This window comes from Vicia villosa, unplaced genomic scaffold (assembly GCF_029867415.1).
Source record: "Vicia villosa cultivar HV-30 ecotype Madison, WI unplaced genomic scaffold, Vvil1.0 ctg.001112F_1_1_3, whole genome shotgun sequence".
Lineage (NCBI taxonomy): Eukaryota > Viridiplantae > Streptophyta > Magnoliopsida > Fabales > Fabaceae > Vicia > Vicia villosa.
This window is the reverse complement of record NW_026705485.1, coordinates 254,241-264,213: the sequence shown is the minus strand read 5'-3', so window position 1 is coordinate 264,213 and position 9,973 is coordinate 254,241. Positions and strand designations below refer to the sequence as shown.

Here is a 9,973-nt window from a genome sequence, read left to right as displayed (position 1 = left end):
TATATAGAATTGCTTTTCCTCATGTCTTTGCTTCTCATGTTGAGCTTTTTAGAATTTCTTCAATCCTGCAAAAACACTCAAAGACATAGAACTTGCAAATTTTGTTAGAAATGTGGGGACTTACTCCCAGCAACTGATAATATAAATCAGATCATTTATCACATTTTCTCCCCCTTTTTGTCATAACATCAAAAAACACAAAAGATTCAGATGAAAAACAAACAATATGAGAGAAGGATAAAGGATTTCATTCATTGGAAATAATCAGAAGATACAAGGGATGAGAAGATAGATGCACAAAGCAGATGCAAAAAGAAAGAGACAACTAAGACACAATGGACTACGACTGGCCTAGTTTGGAAACTATCTTCGCCAGAAGGTCTTGAATCCCAGCATTGCTCTCAGCTTGCTTCTCCATAAATGAGCGAAACTCATTGTTGGTATCTTCTTGCTTGTCCATGCGATAAGCTAGTTCAGCTTGATTCTTTTGGATAGCCTCTAAAGTCTTCACCAGAAGAGAGGGTTCTCCAGAAGAAGCTTCACAACTTCCATTCAGAGGGACAACAATCTCAACAGCAGCATCAATGGTGAGATCATCATCATGATTTTCCTCAACAGGAATATGCCCAGCAGGATGATCTTCAGCATCAGCTTCTTCCCTAGAAGCATCTTCTTCATACTCAGGAGCAGGAAGATCAGAATCTCCATTCTCAAGGGCTTGAAGAATGGCAACAAGATTCCTTGGTGGAGTAGGACCTTCAACTTCTGGAGGGTAAACAACTTCTGGAATGACCATATTGGGGGACTTCTCAGGAGGATTCTCCCTCAGAAAGTCAAACAACCACTTGAAGTCTCCAGTCAGAACTGGATACTTAGGTCTCCAAACCACAATATCCCTGCAAGGGTTGCCGTCCAATTCATCAACATACATATTCTCCTCAAGAACTCTCCTGTTTCTGATGGGATGATAGTATACACCATCATCAACTTCTAGACAAAGTCCAGCAGAACCAGGTGCAGCAGCCACAAGTCTCCTCTGGACTTCCATAGCTTCAACCTGAAAATCCTGTCGAAAGCTTCTCCAAAGATTTCGAGTAGAAACATCATCAAGGTCGTTAAAGAAGGCATCTCTCAAGATATCCAGCCTACAAAAAAAGTCATGTTTGAACAGCTCAAGGTAGATATGAGGTTCAGGTTCAGGAGGGTTGAAGGTGAATCTGTAGTCAGGGTAAAGAAGGCAGTATGGGTTGGATTCTCTGGAAGGTAGGGGATGGGATAGAGAAGGTGTAGGTTCTGTGGTTGATGAGGATGGGATATCTGTGGGAAGGATTGATGAGGATGGATTATCAGAATGTGAGGATTCTATGGTGAGGGAAGATAAAAAGGGAATATCAGAAGGTGTTGGGGGACAGACATTTAGGGGTAGTGGATTAAGAATAGCATGAGAAGGATTTGGTTGGACAACTTCTGGGATGATAAGGGAATTTTGAGGTTCAGAAGGAGGAGGTTGGATAGAAGTTTGAGGTTCAGGAGAAGGAGGTGAGTATACTTGCCTGGGGAAATTGCCAGTTCTTTCAGCACGGAAAGAATCCCTGATGCGCTTCTCTTGATATTCCTTGGATTTTACTTTGACAGGATCAAAAGTAATCTTCTGCTTCTTAGCTTGCTTAGCTTCTTCTTCTAAAGCTTTTCTCTTCAGCCTTGCTTCTTTCTTCTTCTGTTCCTTCTGCTACAGTTCAGCTAGAGAAGGAAGAACTCTTCCTCGAATCCATGCAGGATCAACAGAAGATTGAGCTTTTACAGAAGCTTCCAAATAACGCTTAACAGCGTTGTTAAGTTCTTCTTTGAACAAGGAAGCGAAGCCTTCAACCGAAACCCTTCTGGTCAGAATATTTGGAAATATTATTGGAACAGAAATTACCTTCGCAATGAGTTCCATCCTTTGTAGGTCAAAACCATTTATAACATGCCCTTGAATGACGCCAAAGAACTTGGACGTTCCAATAGTTCTCAGTGAATCCAGCAAGTCACTTTCTATCAGAATGTCTGAAGTCATTATGGCGAAAGGAACAACATTTCTAATGATGTCAGGATACTTCTTGCGTTCTTCATCTCTTGACTCTTCAATATAAGTCTTCAAATTCTGAAAAAGAATATTGGAGATGTTGACTTCAATTCCTCTTCCAATGCAGAAGAGAGCAAATTTCTGATCCGGACTAATGTATGTTGAGGAAAACGATCTCCTTCTATGATGGAGAGATCCTAGAATAATCTCAGCCCAAACTTGGTAGAACGGCTTCAATAAACCAGTTTGATGAGATGAAATACCAGTAACATTAGATATTTGTCTCTCAACTGTGAACCAACAAACTCTGCCAGAAAGAGGACCTGTGCTTCCTTCTTCATCATCCAGATTGTACAACTTCCTTATCAACTTCTCAGTTATCACAACTTCATGCCCTAACACGAAGGAGATGATTGCAGTTGGGTAACCGTTGCATGAGCCCAGAAATCTTTCACCAATGCAGGATAAATTGGTCCAACCAATCTATCAAGGTAGTTTGACCAGCCTTGTGCCATTGTCTTAGCATCAGTGTTGAAACCATGTAGTCTTAGATTTTCAAAATCTACTGAAGATTCACATAAGACTTCCATTTCAGATGAAGGAATGGAACAGGTTTTCAAGGGAGCATAACCATGCTTGCGAAAAACAAGATGAGCAGGAGACATTTCTTCTAGACTTGAGGAACTTGAAGAAGGATTCATGGTGATATACTGGGATTCGGTTACGAACTAGGGTTTATGCAATGAATGAGAGAGGAATGAATAAAGAGAGAGAAAGTAAAAAGATGAAATGAAGGTGAAGATGGGTATATAAAAGGGTGGAGTTTTAAAAAAATGCAATATGTTTTAAAAGAAATGATTACAGAAAAGCATGACATCAATTTGCATTAAATGAGATATGACGTTAGGAGAGATAAAATGAGAAATTGACATGATTTGCACAGTTACCTAGGGCGGCGTCTCCTCAATTGTACGCATGCTTGTCCAAAAATAGTGAACACGTGTTCATTTTCTGGAAAACTGGTGACAATTGTTTTACTTTAAAAGAGATTCTGTATCAACTTAGATAATGAAACGTTAGTAATAACAGAATCAGAACTTCTAATTGATCACTATCAGAACTTCTTATAAAAACATAATCCTAACACATTTCAAAACTTAACCATACGTAAGAACTTCTCATCTTTTCATTCTGGGCATAAATCCATACTGATATTCTTCAGAATGAACTTAAACCTATCTTCAGCAAGGGGTTTTGTAAAGATATCAGCCCATTGATGGTCTGTATCCACAAAGTTTAAAGAAAGAACACCCTTCTGAACATAGTCCCTAATGAAATGATGTTTAATCTCAATATGTTTAGCTTTGGAATGCAAGATAGGATTCTTAGATAAACATATGGCAGAAGTATTATCACAGAAGATAGGGATGTTACTCTCATATATTTGATAATCTTCTAGCTGACTCTTCATCTAGAGCATTTGTATGCTACAACCAGCAGCAGCAACATATTCTGCTTCTGTTGTTGAGAGGGCAATCATAGCTTGCTTCTTGCTGTACCAGGAGATTAGGTGACTTCCAAGAAATTGACAACTTCCAAAAGTACTCTTCCTTTCAATTCTATCTCCAGCATAGTCAGCATCACAAAATCCTACTAAGTTGTATTCTTTAGATCTTCTGTAGACTAAACCAACATTAGTAGTACCTTTCAGATACCTCAGAATTCTCTTAACAGCAGTTAAGTGAGATTCTCTAGGATCTGATTGGAATCTAGCGCACAAACAAACACTGAATAAAATGTCAGGTCTAGAAGCAGTTAAATATAGAAGAGATCCAATCATACCTCTGTACAACTTCTGATCTACCTTCTTACTTACCTCATCCTTACCTAGGACACACGTAGGATGCATAGGAGTTTTGGCTTCTTTGCTTTCAAAAAGATTAAACTTCTTCAGAAGTTCTTTCACATACTTCGTTTGATGAACATATGTTCCATCAGAAGTTTGATTGATTTGAATCCCAAGAAAATACTTAAGTTCTCCCATCATACTCATTTCAAATTCAGCCTGCATAGACTTAGCAAACTCCTTCCCAAGTGTAGCATTAGATGTTCCAAAAATAATATCATCAACATAGATTTGACAAATTAAAATGTCCTTCTTAGATGTTTTACAGAAGAGATTCGTATCCACTTGTCCTCTAGTGAAACCATTGTTCAGAAGGAAAGAACTTAATCTTTCATACCAAGCTCTAGGAGCTTGCTTCAACCCATACAATGATTTCTTTAGTTTGAAAACATGTTCTGGAGACTTGGAGTCTTCAAAACCAGGAGGTTGGTGGACATAGACTTCCTCATCTATATAGCCATTTAAGAAGGCACTCTTAACATCCATCTGATACAGAGTGATGTTATATTGAGTGGCAAAAGAAATTAAGAAGCGAATAGATTCTAACCTGGCCACCGGTGCAAAGGTTTCTGTATAGTCAATACCTTCTTACTGACTATAACCCTGAGCCACCAGTCTGGCTTTGTTTCTTACCACTTCTCCCTTCTCACTTAGCTTGTTTATGAAAACCCACTTTGTACCAATGATGTTGAATCCTTTTGGTCTAGGAACAAGATCCCATACATCATTCCTTGTAAACTGATTTAGTTCTTCTTGCATGGCAATTATCTAGTCTGGATCTTCTAGAGCTTGATCAACAGAAGTTGGCTCGATCAAAGAAACAAGACCTAATTAACATTCTGCATTGTTCTTAAGGAATGCTCTTGTTCTGATAGGATCATCTTTCTTTCCAAGAATCACATCTTCTGAGTGAGCTGAGGTGAGTCTAGAAGATCTTCTGACTGTTGGCTCTTCAGAAATTCTGAGATTCTCTAAAGATGCAGCAACTTGATCTTCTGATCCTTTGCTTCTGAGACTTTCAGCTTCTGAAACTTTGCTTCTTGGTTCTTATGCTTCTGATATGTCAATATCTATATCCACAAAATTCTCAAACTGCTTTGGCTTTTCAAGACCAAGCTTATCATCAAATCTGATATTGATTGATTCTTCTACAACCAATGTTCCAGTATTGTATACTCTGTAGCCTTTAGAGCGTTCAGAATATCCAAGAAGGAAACATTTTTGTGCCTTAGAATCAAACTTACCAAGATGATCTTTAGTATTCAGAATGAAACAAACACATCCAAAAGGATGAAAATATGAAATGTTGGGCTTTCTGTTCTTCCACAATTCATAAGGAGTCTTATTTAGAATAGGTCTTATAGAGATTCTATTTTGAATATAACATGCAGTATTTATTGCTTCTGCCCAGAAGTGCTTAGCCATATTGGTTTCATTGATCATGGTTCTGGCCATTTCTTGTAGAGTCCTATTCTTTCGCTCTACAACCCCATTTTGCTGTGGAGTTCTAGGGAAAGAGAAATCATGGGCAATACCATTTTCTTTGAAGAACTCCTCAAAGAATCTGTTCTCAAATTCGCCACCATGATCACTTCTGACCTTTATGATTTTGCACTCCTTCTCAGATTGAATCTGAGTGCAGAATTCAAAGAACACTGAATGAGACTCATCCTTGTGTTTTAAGAACTTTACCCATGTCCAGCGGCTATAATCATCTACGATGACTAATCCATATTTCTTCCCTCTGACAGATGTTGTTTTGACTGGTCCAAACAGATCAATGTGCAAAAGTTCTAACGGCCTAGAGGAAGAGACAACATTCTAAGACTTGAATGCAGGTTTGGAGAACTTGCCCTTCTGACATGCTTCACAAAGAGCATCTGATTTGTATTTCAAATTTGGGAGTCCTCTAACCAGATTTAGTTTGTTAATCTGAGAAATCTTTCTCAAACTAGCATGTCCTAATCTTCTGTGCCAGACCCATTGCTCTTCAGAAACAGACATAAGGCAAGTCACCTTCTGCTTCTCAAGATCAGAAAGATCAATCTTATAAATGTTGTTCTTTCTCTTGCCTATAAATAGGATTGAGCCATCCTTCTGACTTACAGCCTTGCAAGACTTTTGATTGAAGATTATGTCATAAACATTGTCACTTAATTGACTTATGGACAATAAGTTATACGCTAATCCTTCTACAAGAAGTACATTAGTTATGGAAGGAGAGTTACCAGTACTTATGGTTCCAGAGCCAATTATCTTGCCCTTCTGATCTCCTCCAAACTTGACTTCTCCACCAGAATTAAGCACCAGGTCTTGGAACATAGACCTTCTTCACGTCATGTGTCGCGAGCACCCAGAGTCCAGGTACCATGACATTTTGTGCTTTGTCTTCTTTGCTGCCAAGGATATCTGCAACATAAATTATCTTCTCCTTAGGTACCCACAACTTCTTGGGTCCTTTCTTGTTAGTTTTCCTCAAGTTCTGATTGAACTTGGGTTTAGCATAATAAACAACAGGAGGAACAGCATGATATTCTTTAGGTTTGGCAGCATGATATTTTCTAGGTTGTGTCACATGCTTCTTAGTGTGTGTAGCATGAAAGCTTTTGGCATGTGAAGTGAGCCTAATATCATGTGAGTGGCCATATTTGAACTGATCATACAATGGCTTGTATGTGATTTTCATATCATCTACAGGTTCAAATTTGTGTGGGGTATCACCCTCATAGCCAACGCCAATCCTTTTGTTTCCAGAAACACCATATATCATAGAAGCAAGATGACTTCTGCCAATACTTCTAGATAAAAACTTTCTGAAGCTCGAGTCATATTCTTTCAGAATATGATTGAGGCTAGGAATGGATTTTTCTGATTCAGAGGGAGATCCAATATCTTTGGATAGTTTTAAAACTTTTTCCTTCAGTTCAGAATTTTCCACTTCTAGCTTCTTAGTTTTAGAATCAAATAGCTTCTTCAGCTTTTTGTATTTGATACTAAGATGAGCCTTGAGTTCCAGAAGTTCAATTAAACTGGAAACTAACTCTTCTCTAGATAGTTCAGAAAATACCTCTTCAGAATCTGATTCTGATGTAGATTCTGATCCATCATCCACTGTGGCCATCAGTGCAAGGTTTGCCTGCTCGCCTTCAGAGTCTGATTCTGATTCTGATTCTGAATCATCCCATGTTGCCATAAGACCTTTCTTATTATGAAACTTCTTCTTGGGATTCTCCTTCTGAAGTTTTGGACATTCATTCTTGAAGTGTCCAGGCTCATTGCACTCATAACAAATGACCTTCTTCTTTTCAGATCTTCTGCTTCCAGAAGATTCTCCTCTTTCAGGCTTCTTTGAACTTCTGAAGTTCTTGAACTTCCTTTGCTTGCTCTTCCAGAGTTGTTTTACCCTTTTGGAGATCATAGACAGTTCATCTTCTTCTTCTGATTCTGATTCTTCAGAATCTTCTTCATCAGCCTGAAAAGCGTTAGTGCATTTTTTATAATTAGATTTTAATGCAATAGACTTACCTTTCTTCTGAGGTTCATTAGCATCCAGCTCAATTTCATGACTCCTCAGAGCACTGATCAATTCTTCAAGAGAGACTTCATTCAGATTCTTGGCAATTTTGAAAGCAGTCACCATAGGACCCCATCTTCTTGGCAAGCTTCTGATGATCTTCTTGACATGATCAGCCCTTGTGTATCCCTTGTCAAGAACTCTTAAACCAGTAGTTAGCGTTTGAAATCTTGAGAACATCTTCTCAATATTTTCATCATCCTCCATCTTGAAGGCTTCATATTTCTGGATTAAAGCAAGAGCTTTAGTTTCCTTGACTTGGGCATTTCCCTCATGAGTCATTTTCAATGATTCATATATGTCATAGGCAGTTTCCCTGTTAGATATCTTCTCATATTCAGCATGAGAGATAGCATTAAGCAAAACAGTCCTACACTTGTGATGATTTTTGAATTGCTTCTTTTGATCATCATTCATCTCTTGTCTTGTAAGCTTTACACCACTAGCTTTCATTGGATGTTTGTAACCATCCATCAGAAGATCCCATAAGTCACCATCTAGACCAAGAAAGTAACTTTCAAGTTTGTCTTTCCAATATTCAAAGTTTTCACCATCAAATACTGGTGGTCTAGTATAACCATTGTTACCATTTCCATTATGTTGCTCAGCAGAGCCAGATGTAGATGTATTTGTTGGATATTCACCAGCCATCTTGACTTAAGCATTTTTCTCTTCCTGAATCTTTTCTAAACACGGTTACGTGCTTGCACCTTAGAACCGGCGCACTGATGCCAATTGAAGGATAAAAAAACACTTAGAAAGGGGGGGTTTGAATAAGTGTAGCTTTAAAACTTGTAAGATAAAAAAAATTTGCACAATGATTTTTATCCTGGTTCGTTGTTAACTAAACTACTCCAGTCAACCCCCTTGGAGTGATTTACCTCACTTGAGGATTTAATCCACTAATCACACAAGATTACAATGGTTTTCCACTTAGATAACCTCTAAGTCTTGTAGAGTATTCTGATCACAACCTGATCACTCTAGGAACACACTGCTTAGATACCCTCTAAGACTTTCTAGAGAATCCGATCACAACTTGATCTTCCCTAGTTCTTACAACTTAATGTAAACAAATTCTTATAAGAGTTACAATGCTTCTTAATAAGCTATTATCACAACTGTGATTTTTCTCTTAAGTTTAAGCTTAATCTCACTAAGATATTACAACAGCAATGTAGTGAGGTTGAAAATGAAGTTTGAGAGCTTTTGAATTTGACAGCGTTTCTGTAAGTTTGCGCAAAGTGTTGTATTCAGCTTCTCATCAGAACTTCTATTTATAGGCGTTTGAGAAGATGACCGTTGGGAGCATTTAATGCTTTGCGTGATCCGTACAGCATTGCATTTAATGTTTCACTCTTTTGTTAACTACCTCGAGCCTTGCTTTCGTTGTGTCTACTGACGTTGCCTTTAATAGCTTCTAACGTTCCTTTTGTCAGTCAGCATAGCCTGCCATCTTGTACTTGCTTCTGATCTGATGTTTGTGTAAACAACGTTTGAATATCATCAGAGTCAAACAGCTTGGTGCAGAGCATCTTCTTGTCTTCTGACCTTGAAGTGCTTCTTAGTGTGATACCATGAGAACTTCAGTGCTTCTGCTTCTGATCTCAAGTTCTTCTGATGCTTCCATAGACCATGTTCTGATTCTGCTTGACCATCTTCTGATGTCTTGCCAGAGCATGTTCTGATGTTGCATGCTGAACCTTCTGAGTCAGTGCTTCTTGCGCTGATTTTGTGCATACTCTTTATGTGATTCCTGAAATGGAAATTGCATAGGATTAGAGTACCACATTATCTCATACAAAATTCATATACATTGTTATCATCAAAACTAAGAATATTGATCAGAACAAATCTTGTTCTAACAATCATGTCCATGCAACTTATCTCATGCTTCCTTCCATGGCTCTCCTTTTTCTCTACCTTCGCTCGTTCTATTCCCCACTGGGCATGGTTTTAGGCCATGTCCTCTATCAGGGCACAAGCGTCGGGGTAAGGTTTGTTCATTAACGCTCCGCCAGCGGCAGCGTCAATAGACATCTTCGTGTTGTAATGGAGTCCATTATAAAAGGTATGTATGATCAACCATTGCTCTAGGCCATGGTGCGGACAGGCTCTCAAAAGTTCTTTATATCTTTCCCAGGAATCAAAAAGTGATTCGCCTTGGTTTTGAGTGAAACTATTGATCAGGTTCCTAAGGACAACGGTCTTACTTGGTGGGAAATATCTGGCAAGAAAAGCTCTCCTAAGGTCTTCCCAAGTCGTTATTGAGTTTGCTGGCAAGGCGTCTAACCAGTCATGGGCTTTACCTCTAAGGGAGAAAGGAAACAATCTTAAGCGGATGGCTTCGGGTGTGGCTCCATTTTCCTTAAGGGTGTCAGCTAACTAGATAAACACTTTTAGGTGTTGATTCAGGTTCTTTGTAGAG

The 9,973-nt window shown here is 38.6% G+C and overlaps 1 non-coding gene across 1 annotated transcript; it reads left to right on the top strand.

Annotated features, from left to right (window-relative positions):
- The first annotated feature begins 9,640 nt into the window (after nt 1-9,640).
- On the top strand, nt 9,641-9,747 carry LOC131633338 (small nucleolar RNA R71). The gene has a single exon (XR_009293294.1). It is a non-coding gene; the product is annotated as a small nucleolar RNA R71 (small nucleolar RNA).
- The last annotated feature ends 226 nt before the right edge of the window (nt 9,748-9,973 follow it).